Source organism: Chelonoidis abingdonii, chromosome 15, assembly GCF_003597395.2.
Source record: "Chelonoidis abingdonii isolate Lonesome George chromosome 15, CheloAbing_2.0, whole genome shotgun sequence".
NCBI classification, from domain to species: domain Eukaryota; kingdom Metazoa; phylum Chordata; order Testudines; family Testudinidae; genus Chelonoidis; species Chelonoidis abingdonii.
This window is the reverse complement of record NC_133783.1, coordinates 963,693-977,741: the sequence shown is the minus strand read 5'-3', so window position 1 is coordinate 977,741 and position 14,049 is coordinate 963,693.

Genomic DNA, 14,049 nt, shown 5'->3' with positions numbered 1-14,049 from the left:
CCCCTAATCATTTTTGTTGCCCTCCACTGGACTCATTCCAGTTTTCCCACATCCTCCTTGTAGTGTGGGGCCCAAAACTGAACACAGTACTCCAGATGAGGCCTCACCAATGTCAAATAGAGGGGAATGATCATGTCCCTCAATCTGCTGGCAATGCCCCTACTTATGCAGGCCAAAATGCTGTTAGCTTTCTTGGTAACAAGGGCACACTGTCAACTCATATCCAGCTTCTCGTCCACTGTAATCCCTAGTCCTTTTCTGCAGAACTGCTGCCTAGCTATTCGGTCCCCAGTCTGTAGCAGCGCAACGAGTTCTTTCTGAGCTTTATTTATGTCCAGAACAGACTTTGGCACAACAGACAAATCACCAAACTCCTTCTAAGTTTCACATACATCCAGAATCATCTCTGGCCCATCAGGGGGATTTTCATAAAACCCCCTTTCAGGTAAACTGCTAGACTTCATAGTCACAAGATTAGAAGCATTCTCTTCTGTGTTACAAGTTTCCACACTGTCAGTGGGTAACATAGTCCAATCACCTTTATGCTTTCCTTGTACCCTGGCTATAATATCACCCTGATCAGACAAGGTTGTCATATCTTTACCCAGCAACACACTAGCGACAAGCAAAATAGAAGCACCAGAATCGCTTGGTCTTTGGGAGCTATTTATGACATCAACTGGATGCAATCTATTTACAATTTCATCATCTCTAGCAGAGACAAATTCAGGACCCCTTCCTTCCTGGGCTTTAGTTGTAATCCAGAATCAGCTCTGGGTTAATTGATACATTTTCAACCATCATAGGCTGACAGGCTTCTTCTGTTTGCTCTGCAAACAGAAAAGAGCTGGAGAAACATTCCCCTTTAATAGCCAAACAGCTTGGGATATCATTTGCCTTTTCCCAGCACACATGGATGTTCACAGACTATTACTTGGAGATTGTCTCCCTTCATAAGCAAGTCATTACCCCTAACAGACACAGAAACACTTCCTTCACTGTCACAATTCTCCACACTGGTAACAGGTAAGGTATAGGGATACTCATGTTCCATTAACCTTGCCTTCCCAAACTGCTGATTAGACACAGCCATCAGCTCAGAAGGCTGCCTATGCTCATCTAAACTTTCTTTGCCTTCCCCTCCCTTAACAGTTAAACTGCTGTTTTCCACAAACAGACTCTTATTACACTGAACTACTTTAAGCACATCACTTTTGCCTGGGTCAGGTTTACTTTTCCCAAGCTTTACTAGCCAACAATTTATCACTCACCAAGAATATACCCTATCTAATGCCAGATTCACTTCTAGGATACCAGACAGACACTCAGAAATTTCTTCCACATACGCACTGCTTCTTTGCACAGCTAAACCGCTATCTGCCTCTTATGAACATTTGGAGAAACCCTCCATAGGCAAACCTTTGCCCCTAGTAGACAGATTCAGCATTATTTCTTTCCTGTGACTGGCTTATGTCATCAACTTAACTGAACAAAAGTTTAATATCATCTCCAATCAAAAGATCCTTAGGTGATAGCTTCCTTAACTAGCTATAACTTCATGTTTAACACCAATCCATGCAAGATGGATTCTGGCTAAGGGCACACTTACAGTAAACTCATAGAGGATTACAAATATTCACACTCTTATTTGGTAAGTAATCTTCCTCTTTGACAAGATCTGCTTTAACAAAAGTGATGTTAGAAGCTGTAATTTTGCCCATAACAGCTTTTACCTTTGACTTTTACATTCTCTGCACAAGTTATGGGGTTACCTTCACCCGAGCTCACAGTAAAAGTATTTACATAAAAGGTGGCAGTGTTTGGGGTAAATTTGGTTACACACAGACAACTTGCTCTAGAGTCAAACAACATACCAACATTGTTACAACTGGATAGATTCTATCCCCATCTTTGCTGTTGAGAGGAGCTTGTTTTTCAGGATGATACAGTTCCTATTGTTCCTTTTATTCTCTTGAGTTGGAGCTTAAGTCTGTCCACTTTTGCCTTGGCTCCTAGTTCCTGCAATCAAATATATGCCATTTTTGTTCATGTTCAAATCATAAGCATTCTTTTTCAGCAAATTCTCCTTCCATATCAGCTATTGTATGCTTGTGTTCAAGTTCTAGCTGCTGGCTTCTCACCGCAAGCATTTTTGCTGGGTCTGCTTCCTTATCACTGGCGATTAATAGATTTTTAAATTCCTGCTCGGCTTTTGCTTAAAATACAACCCTCTCTCTAAGCACAATTCTTTCCAGGAGAGGAGCCTCGGAGGGAATGGGAGGCGTGGACATGGGTCATGGTTCAGGCTTCAGTGCTTCACCCCCCCCCCCCTTCCGCTTTTAGGAAGCTTCTGGTGCCCCTGCATCTCAGGAGACTAAAATATTTCATGTCACAGGCACCAAACAGGAGGGACAAAGGTGCACCAGGACCCAGGCCACTGCAACGACAGGGAATTGATTAAGTGACATACTCGGTAACATTTGCCAAAATAAATAGTCATGACAGATGGTTATAGTAGAAAACACAACACACATGTGTGCTATGGGCTTATTTAGCTGATATGGTGGTATCATTTGTGGCCCTCCATTTGAAAAGCTCTTATAGAGCTGCAACCATTTGACACAGGCACAGGTCTGTGCCTGTTGGAGCTGAGTGAATAATTTTCACTAAAAAGAACAGTAGAATTCAAATTGCCCTTATTTTCTGTCCATAAATGGTGATCAGACAGGCACTTCAGCTTACTTATTCAAAATCTATTCCTGAATTTCTTCACTGAATACATTTTGCTCTGTACAGATAGTTCATCGTAAGTATTCACAGCTTATGGAGCGGTGAGCTTCAGAGCTCATGATACTGGTGTCGGTTTCTGAATTGATTGCTTTCTACCTAATCAACATAGCATGACTTGTGAATGGTGAAATCCAACATATGGCTGGAAATAATTTTTTTTTTTCAGCCATGTGTGACTGTCTTCCCCTCACAGGGCAGTTGCAGTATTGTGTGTTGACAGACTTTGTCCTGAAACACTGCCTGGTGTGTTCCCAGATGTTAGTAGCTGATCAGTTAGTAGCTGGTGGGTCCCAAACAGATCCCTACCCACTGCCTCCAACTACTCCATGCCTTTCAGAATCGCTAGTGATGTAGCTTCCACATCCCCCTCGTTCCAGCTTCTGTGGAGCCATACTCTCCTGGTGACTCTCTCCTGAGCAAGAGATAAAGAGCAGCAGCAGAAACAGCCTTAGCAGATTGATCACATAAGACACAAATCCTTGTCGTACATGACAGACTTTGCTCAGAGTCCTGGTAAATTTGTCATGCTGATTGAGACAAGGTGGGTGAGGTAATATTTCATAGTGGAACAACTTCTGTTGGTAAGAGAGCAGCTTTCTCTCACCAACAGGAGCCGATTCAATAAAAGATATGACCTCACCCACCTTGTGTGTCTAGTATTCTGGGACTGACATGGCTACAACTACACTGTATACAACAGTCGGAAGTTGACTGTCTCACAGGTTGGCTTTCAGAGCTGCCACCCCCAGGGCTCTTACTAAGTTCCTGTACCATTGCCTGGTCTGCCTTGTTCCAGCCTGACATGGCTAAAACTACGCTTAAACGCCATATGACCTGTGCACCGTGAAAGATATATGCTCATAAATAGATGAAAAGGCTTATAGGAACTGTTGAGCATTCATGTTCATTAAGATGGGGAATTGCTTGTTTCCTTCTTTGTACTGGGAGAGGCCATTCCTCCACTCTCAGTTCAGAGCCTGAATCATCCATTTTGAACATGACTCCTTGCTACAGTTCCTTCCCTCGTGACTGCCCTATATGGCAGTGTGGGGTGGTTTCAGGCTGGTAGTTCTCTGCTGAAGTGGAAGAATCCAAGTTCTTAGGTTATGATCAGGACAGTCCTGTGAAGGAGTTATTAGCATAGAGGGCTGTCAACTCCAATGTTTTCCTTGTGGGGTTCACCTGTCCTTGTTTGCTAGGGGCTTCCACCTTCGAAATCAGCAGATCCAAGGGGATTAGCAGGGGCCTCATCATGCCAGCTGGATCCCTGACAGCACAGCTCCTACCAGAGGAGTACTGCCAGGGAATCTCTCGAAATCCACTGCCCCATGCCTCCTTAGAAGGCAACATGGTAAATTAATGCAGAAAGGGTCAACCTTAATTTACCCTGGCATTGCATGGAAAATGCTGCAGAAAGCAGCTCTGTTGAAATGACCAGTTACACCAGAAATGTACTTGTCCCTATATCCTGGGGGATTTAATTCTGTCAGGCCGATGTGGACTCAGGTTCTTAACATGTGTCTCACTTCATTCAGGCTAGTATTTGTTTTGCTCTCCGAGTCTTATTGTGGCTTCTGTTGCAATATGGGAGTGTGTTTTAGAAGGAAGAGTGGTCAAGTGATGAAGCAGAGGATGAGGAACTAGACCTCTTAGTTCTTTCCTCATCTTGTTCAGTCATTTCCTGAGACTACGGGTAAGACCGTTTAACCTCTTGCACTTCATTTTACTGTATTGTGTATATAACACAATTACTTCCAGGGCTTCTAATGTTCTAATTAGACACTATGTAAATGCAAATCCTCATGGGAAAAGCTGCCCTCTTTAAGTGACACCCACTCCTGATGTGCGCACACTTGAGAGAAAAGCTTTACACTGTACAGTAAAAGCAACAGCCCTGTAGATCTGATATTACAGAGGTGCAGCTGCTCATACCTTGTTAATTCAGGACATCATAGGTTTTGTAACAAACTATTTCCTGGAGTAAATTACTTAACTGTAAAAAGCAGTCTAGACTGCAGCTAGAGCTGGTTACATACTGCAAAATCTCTCCTTCAAACAATTTGAATTTTTTTAAAAATGAGCTTCTATGATTGCCTTTGCATTTGTTTTCTATTAATATTTCATCAAACTAATTCACTTATGAATGTCTTGTCAATTTTAAGCAAATATTGCAGAAGAATGATGAAAAGCAAATTTGGAATAGGTAAGCACATCTGCTTCTGAAAATAGATTCTAATAGTGTCACTCTTCCAATCAGAGAAGAGAAGCCATTCCAGGAGTCTGGATATTCAAAATTACTTGAATTTTGAATATCCAGTATTTTGCCATGAACTGCTCAGGAAACAGCTACAAGCTAATCTTTATTTGTGCAGATTATTAATTGGCTAATTTTGAATGATCAGCTCTTGATTTTTCTGTCTTTTCACAGAGAAAAGTGATTGGAAATGTGAAATTCATCCAATACATTCTCTGAAATTATTCATATCTTTGATTCTTATCCAATACAGTGAATACAATAATTTTGTGCTAGAGGAAGGAGTTGATGAATTGTGCCTCTTCCCTATAAGCAGAAATTCTGAAGAAACTGAGAGATTTCCCCTGTGCAAAACTGTTTGACAGATCCTGCAAATTTAGTGTACTCTCATTTGCTATTCAAAACTTGAGCTGCTTAGTCTGTGATCAAAACTCTCATGATATCATTTCTGTTCCTCTATGGATGATCTAACTTGGAGTTGTCTTACCAAGTTGGGGGTCAGTGCTAATGAGGCCAATTCAATTAAGGTGGACCCCCCACTTGGTAAGGCAACTTCCGTCTTTTCATGTGCTGTATATTTATACCCGCCTACTTTTTTTCACTCCATGCATCTGATGAAGTGGGTTTTAGCCCACGGAAGCTTATGGCCAAATAAATGTGTTAGTTTCTAAGGTGCCACAAGGACTCTTCGATTTTTGCGGATATAGACTAACAGGGCTACCACTCTGAAACAAGGGGAACAACTTATTCCTTTTAAAAGTTTTTAGACATATACACAGAATTTGGCAGGTAGCTCCCTGAGGGCCAGGGTGAGGGAACTCCTAGGACTCTCCTCCCATGCTGTTTCCCCTCAATTATGCTGCCTGATGCCCTTGCAGTAATTGTCTTGGCTGAGAGCTATGTTCTAGCGCCTCCAAGTGGTTCATGGCAAACAATGCTACTGGCCTGTGTGGAGCTCAGTACCATCCCCAAGAGCTATATAGAGCAAGTGTGTATGTGTGCGCGTGTGTTAATACACAGAGCTTGAGATGAATACTGTGACTTATGAAATACTAAGTTTTGTAGTAGTTTTCATAACCATATATACAGTCTAAATATTTATTATATTGTGGTAGCACCAAGTCCCCATTTATTGCCACCTTCCCCTGCCCCAAACATGCACAGTGGTCCCTGCCCCAAAGAGCGTACAATCTAACTATAAAGCAAGATGGATCCAGTAAATAGATGTGAGGAGCAAAAGGTAACAGGCAGACAGCTCTGAGTAATAATATACAATATGTCTTCCATTTCTCTTCACAGCTAATGGTCCGTATTAGATGTCGACTTTTTTACATGATTGAGTGTAACTTGCTCACTTGTTAGAAAAGGGGTTGAAAAGGACAAGCACCATTGCAGGAAAACCAGCAATTTATATTTTGGAAATAACAGCCCTAATAAACTGCTTTTAAGTGATTAAAAATATTAATCATGATTAATAGCACTTAATAATAGAATACCATTTATTTAAATATTTTTGGATGTTTTCTACATTTTCAAATATATTCATCTATAACACAGAATACAAAGTGTACAGTGCTCACTTAATTTTTTATTACAAATATTTGCACGTTAAACAAAATATTTTTCAGTTTGCCTAATACAAGTACTATAGCGCATTTTTTTGTCATGAAAGCTGAACTTACAAATCTAGAATTATGTGGAAAAAAACAACCCAAAAACCAGCATTTAAAAAATAATGTAAAACTTTAGCGCCTATGAGTACACTCAGTCCTACTTCTTGTTCAGTCAATCTCTCATACAAACAGGTTTACTTACATTTGCAGGAGACAATGCCCGCTTCTTGCTCACAGTGGCACCTGAAAGTGAGAACAGTTTGCATGGCACTGTTGTAGTCAATGTTGCAAGGTATTTGCATGCCTGATGTGCTAAAGATTCAAATGTCCCTTCATGCTTCATCCACCATTCCAGAGGACATGTGTCCATGCTGATGTTGGGTTCTGCTCGATAACAACGCAGAACAATGTGGACTGACACCTGTTCATCAACTGAGTCAGATGCCACAAGCAGAAGGTTGATTTTCTTTTTTGGTGGTTTGGGTTCTCTAGTTTCCGCATTGGAGAGTTGCTCTTTTAAGACTTCTGAAAGTATGTTCCAAACCAAGTCCCTCTCAGATTTTGGAAGAAACTTCTGATTCTTAAACCTTGGGTCAAGTGCTGTAGCTATCTTAAGAAATCTCACATTGGTCCCTTCTTTGTGTTTTGTCAAATCTTCAGTGAAAGTGTTCTCAAAATGAACACGTGCAGATTCATTATCTGAGACTATTATATGAAATATATGGCAGAATGCAGGTAAAATAGAGCCGGAGACATGCAGTTGTCCCCCAGGGAGTTCAGTCACAATTTAATTCTTTTTTTTTTTTTTAATGAGCATCATCAGCATGGAAGCATGTCCTCTGAAATGGTGGCCCAAGCATTAAGCAGCATACGAATGTTCAGCATATCTGGCACATAAATACCTTGCAGTGCCTGGTACGGCAGGAGAAGGGGAATGGTGAGCATTGAGGACAAGGGGAATGAAGGTGCACACACAGCCCCTAGCAGGAAATGGAGGGGGATGGGAGGTTGGCACACATGGAGCTGTTGTGGTAGAACAGAGGAATGCAAGGACCCCTTGGTGTGTGTACTAAGTTCAGTCTACAGAAGCGAGGGAGCATGCACTCCCTGAGTAGTCCAACAACAGAAATGACGTAGGGTCATCAACATCTCCAGTTTAAGTATACATAGCACATTCTACTTTAATTTGATTAGACTCCCAATGGCTTTGATATATATGGAGCAGAAACCAGATTCTACATGAGTCTCTTTGGGTGGGTTGACAAAGAGTACATATCTGGGAGAAGACCACTAAGCAATGAAAGAGACATGGTTAATAAGTGTCCTTGCAAACACAACCTCATTTTCTTGTTGAATGTAATGCCTCTTTTAGGCATAAAATCAAAGATTTGGGGAACTTAGCTCAATTTGGAGATTTGTGAACACAAGGGGATACTTTATTTAAAAAAAAAAAAAAGGTGTGGGGGGGGAGTAAAGCCAGCATGAGGGAAGCTTCCTCCTCATACCTCTGAACAGCAAAGGTAGCTAGATTGCAAAATAATCTCCCAAGTGATGGAATTCTCATTTTTGACTTTATTCCCACTTGGGTAGATGAATCAATCAAGTTGCCAGCAGATAGGACTAGTCCTTCCTTAAATTCTGTCAGATTCTTTGTTGAAGGGGAGGCACCTACTTACCATAATTTTTGGATCAGAGATTGACCAAAACCAAAACTGTGGACCCCAATGTAACCAAACTTTGAGGGAATCCCAACTTTTTTTTTCAAAATTGTTTCTAGTTTAAGTACAGTAGAACCTCAGAGTTACAAACACCAGAGTTACAAGTTATCACACACCTCATTTGGAACCAGAAGTACACAATCAGGCAGCAGCAGAGATGGGGGCGGGGGGGATTAAAAAAGCAAATATAGTATAGTACTGTGTTAAATGTAAACTACTATGGGGAAAGCATCATTTTTCTTTTGCATAATTGTTTCAAAGCTGTATTAAGTCAATGTTCAATTGTAAACTTTCAAAAGAACAACCATAACATTTTGTTCAGAATTAAAAACATTTCAGAGTTCTCCATTCCTGAGGTGTTAATAATTGAGGTTCTAATGTAACTCTAAGGCCTGTTCTACACTACGATCTTGAGTCAAATTTAGCAACGTTACCTCGATTTAAGCCTGGACCTGTCCGCACTGCGAAGCCCCCCCGCCTTTTTTTTTGGACTTAAAGGGCTCTTTAAATCGATTTCTTTACTCTACCTCCGACGAGTGGATTGGTGCTGAAATCGGCCTTGCCAGGTTGAATTTGGGGTAGTGTGGACACAATTCGATGGTATTGGCCTCCAGGAGCTATCCCAGAGTGCTCCATTGTGACCGCTCTGGACAGCGCTAGCAACTCAAATGCACTAGCCAGGTAGACAGGAAAAGGCCTGCAAACTTTTTAATCTCATTTCCTGTTTGACCAGCGTGGCAAGGTGCAGGTGAGTGCAGATCTCATCAGCAGAGATGACCATGATGAAGTCCCAGGATCGCAAAAGAGCCCCAGCATGGACCGAACAGAAGGTAGGGGATCTGCTTGCCATATGGGAGACGAATCCATGCTGGCTGAACTCCGTTCCAGTAAACAAAATGCCAAAACTTTAGAAAAAGTTTCAAAGGGCCTGAAGGACAGAGGCCATAACAGGACGCACAGCAGTGCCATGTGAAAATTAAGGAACTAAGGCAAGTCTACCACAAAACCAGAGAGGCAAACGGCCACTCTGGATCAGAGCCCTGAATGTGCTGCTTCTATGATGAGCTGCATGCCATGCTAGGGGGTGCAGCAACCAGTCCCCCAACCCTGTGCTTTGACCCCGTCAATGGAGACTCACGCAACACAGAAGCTGGTTTTGGGGACGAGAAAGATAGCTCACAGCAAGGAAGAGGAGAAACTGTTTTCCCTGACAGCCAGGAACTGTTTCTCACCCTGGACTTGGAGTCAGTACCCCCCGAACCCACCCAAGGCTGCCTCCCGGACCCGCCAGGTGGCAAAGGGACCTTCTGGTGAGTGTACCTTTGTAAATATTATACATGGTTTAAAAGCAAGCATGTTTAATGATTAATTTGCCCTGGTATTCGTGGCCAGTACAGCTACTTGAAAAGTCTGTTAACGTGTATGGGGGTGAGCAGAAATCCTCCAGGGACATCTCCGTAAAGTTCTCTTGGATGTACTCCCAAAACCTTTGCAAAAGTTTTCTGGGGAGGGCAGCCTTATTCCGTCCTCCATGGTAGGACACTTTACTACGCCAGGCCAGTAGCATGTAGTCTGGAATCATTACATAACAAAGCATAGCAGCGTATGGTCCTAGTGTTTGCTGGCATCCAAACAGCATCCATTCTTTATCTCTCTGTGTTATCCTCAGGCGAGTGATACCATTCCTGGTCACCTAGTTGAAATAGGGTGCTTTTATTAAGGGGACATTTAGAGGTGGCTGTTCCTGCTCAGCTGTTTGGCTGTGACTGAAAAGAAATGTTCCCTGCGGTGGGGGGAGGAGTGAAGCGTGAGTGATTTCTCACACCAAACCGGCAGGCACTCAATACAAGAGGCAAAATGCGACCTTGTAACAAAAGCACATGTGCTGTGTAATGTGAACAACAAAGTTTAATGTGAAAGTGTGCCCATTGTTCTCTAAAATGTGTCTTCCTTTTCCTCCACCAGCTACAAATGTTTCTCCTTTGCACAGGCTAGTGAAGATTAGAAGGCAAAAAAAACGCACTCAGGATGAAATGTTCTCTGAGCTCCTGCTGTCCTTCCATACTGACAGAGCCCAGCAGAATGCGTGGAGGCAGACAATGTCAGAGTGCAGGAAAGCACAATATGAATGCAAGGACAGATGGTGGGCTGAAGAGAGTAAGTGGTAGGCTGAAGATGATAGGTGGCATCAGTTTGCTGACAGAAGGCAAGAGTCAATGCTCAGGCTGCTGGAAGATCAAATTCATATGCTCCAGCGTATGGTTGAGCTGCAGGAAAGGCAGCAGGAGCACAGACCGCCACTACAGCCCCTGTGTAACCAACAGCCCGCCTCCCCAAGTTCCATAGCCTTCTCACCCAAAAGCCCAAGAAAGTGGTGCGGGGCGGGGGGCCTCCAGCCACTCCACCCTAGAGGATTGCCCAAGCACCAGAAGGCTGGCCTTCAATAAGTTTTTTAAAGTGCAGTGTAGCCTTGTCCTTCCCTCCTCCCCTATCACACTGGGCTACCTTGGCAGTTATCCCCCGATTTGTGTGATGAATTAATAAAGAATGCATGAATGTGAAGCAACAATGATTTTATTGCCTCTGCAAGTGGTGATCGAAGGGGGGAGGAGAGGGTGACTAGCTTACAGGGAAGTAGAGTGAATCAAGGTGGGGGGGGGTGTACATCAAGGAGAAACAAACAAAACTTTCATAGTGTAGCCTGTCCAGTCATGAAACTAGTTTTCAAAGTTTCTCTGATGCACACCGCGCCCTCCTGTACTCTTCTAACCATCCTGGTGTCTGACTGTACATAATCAGCAGCCAGGCGATTTGCCTCAACTCCCACCCCGCCATAAACATCTCCCCCTACTCTCACAGATATTGTGAAGCGCACAGCAAGCAGCAATAACAACGGGAATATTGGTTTTGCTGAGGTCTATCCAAATCAGTAAACTGCGCCAGCACGCTTTTAAATGTCCAAATGCACATTCTACCACCATTCTGCACTTGCCCAGTCTATAGTTGAACAGCTCCTGACTACTGTCCAGGCTGCCTGTGTATGGCTTCATGAGCCATGGCACTAAGGGGTAGGCTGGATCCCTAAGGCTAACTATAGGCATTTCAACATCCCCAACGGTTATTTTCTGGTCTGGGAAGAAAGTCTCTTGCTGCAGCTTTTGAAACAGACCAGAGTATCCTGAAGATGCGAGCGTCGTGTACCTTTCCCGGCCATCCCACATTGATGTTGGTGAAACGTCCCTTGTGATCCACCAGTGCTTGCAACAGCATTGAGAAGTACCCCTTTTGGTTTATGTACTCACTGGCTTGGTGCTCCGGTGCCAAGATAGGGATAATGGGTTCCATCTCATCACCCACCACAGTTGGGAATCCCATTTCAGAAAAGTCATCACTAGGACCTGCACATTTCCCAGAGTCACTACCTTGATATCACGCAGCTCTTGATCGGGTTGGCTACTTTGGATCACAGCATATACTCCAGGATAATGTGCACGGAGTTTACAGTGCTCATATTGCTGCAGTGATCTGAGCAGGCCCATGATCTCAGTGCTATGGTGTCACAGCAGCCATATAAGATTTGTCCACTCCAAATTGATGCCCGACTGACACAGTAGCTTCCGGCGTTGCAAGCTTCCACAGGGCTATTGCCACTCTTTGAACTGTGAGGGCTGCTCTCATGTTGATATTCTCGTGTGCCTTCAGGGTAGGGGAAAGCAAGTCACAAAAGTTCCGTGAAAGTTTGGCAGCCACTGGGAATCGTCCCAGACCTGCAACACTATGCGGTCCACCAGTCTGTGTTTGTTTCCCGGGCCCCAGAGTTGGCGTTCCACAGCATGAACCTTCCCCCATTAACACCATGGTGTGCACTTGCCGGGGCCTGTACTTTGTGAGAAGTCTGTGTCCATGTCTATGTCCTCATCACGTCTTGTCACCACACCTGCCGCACCCACTTCGCCTGGTTTTGCTTGGGCAGGTCTGCTTCTGCATATACTCCAGGATATGTGCACAGAGTTTACAGTGCTCATAATTGCTGCAGTGATCTGAGCAGGCTCCATGATCTCAGTGCTATGGTGTCTGGGCTGAAAAAATGTGACAAACGATTGTCTGCTCTGATGGAGGAAGGGGCAACTGATGACATGGCTTACAAGGAATTAAAGTCCACAAAGTGGAGGCTTTGCATCAAGGAGAAACACAAACAACTGTCACAAAGAACCGCCGCTCTCAAGGATCAAACTCAAAACCCTGGGTTTAGCAGGCCGTTGATTTCATGGAGGCGGAGGGAGGAAGCAAATGCATACAAAACAAATCGGATCTATTTCTTGTTTTGATCCCACTCCATCTTTCTTTTACGTTTTTAGGCTGGCAACAAATGGTGCAGTTTGACTGCTAGCCATCATCATCTCCTGAGTGCTCAAGGCAGAAGATGCTGTATTATGACTGCAAGCCATATCATCTCCTGGGTGCTCGCAGAAGATGGCGAATGACCTGGCTGAATCACTCCCATGTCTGCCCAGGCATCCCTGCCTGACCTCACTGAGGTCAGTTAAAAGAGCACCCAGGAGTACGACGATGAGGCTACCAGTTTAATGCACCGTCTGTTTCCAAAAAGGCAATGAGCTGCTGCTGTGTAGCAATGCAGCCCCATGTTTGCAAACACCCAGGAGACTTATGGTGACATCAGCTATGTGGCTTCATGCTTGCTGTGGTTGGCGTCTGCACAGGTAACCCAGGAAAAAAGACGCAAAACAATTATCTGCCATGCTTTCACGGAGGGAGGGCAGCCTGACGACAGTACCTAGAATCACCCTCGACAATGTTTTTGCCCCATCAGGCATTGGGACTTCAACCCAGAATTCCAATAGGCTGCGGAGACTGCAGGAACTGTGGGATAGCTACCCACAGTGCAACCCTCTGGAAGTCGATGCTAGCCTCGGTACTGTGGACACAGTCTGCCGACTTAATGCACTTAGAGCATTTTTTGTGGGGACACATGCAATTGATTGTATAAAAACGATTTCTGAAAAAATGACTTCTATAAATTCGACCTAATTTCACAGTGTAGACATGGCCTAAGAAACCATAACTTGTCCTACAGCTGGAGCAACCATATTTCCCCTGCCTCGCCATTACACTATCAGATTTAAGGAGTTGCCATACAGATGGAGCACCAGCCTCAGACAATGAGATGGGTTCCTTTCCCACAGTCAGTGCTAAAAGTAAACTCATCCTGCCTGAAGACATAAATCACAGTCAAGTAAGGTGACCGAATGTCTTGATTTTATAGGGACTCCTTCCTGATTTTGGGGTCTCTCTTTTATATAGGTTCCTATTACCCCGCACCCCGTCCCGATTTTCACACTGGCTGTCTGGTTGCCCTACAGTCAAGTGTTTATATTTATATTGCACCCTTTGCTCTCCTTTCATTTCAGCATTCAGAAAAAAAGGGCAACAATAGACACACACTAAATACTGAGTCCCTCCTTATAATCTATGGCACTCTCAGCATGGCCTCTGACTGAAGAGAGCAACAGAATCCTTCACATGAGAGTGGAGGATCTTTCTGGAAGAAGAGGATTGATGATATGTTATATTTGCCTTTGCTTGCCATGTATTGTTCATGAATTCTGAAATGCTTAGAAGCATTAGGACCTGAATCCTTGAGGTGTCTTTTGGG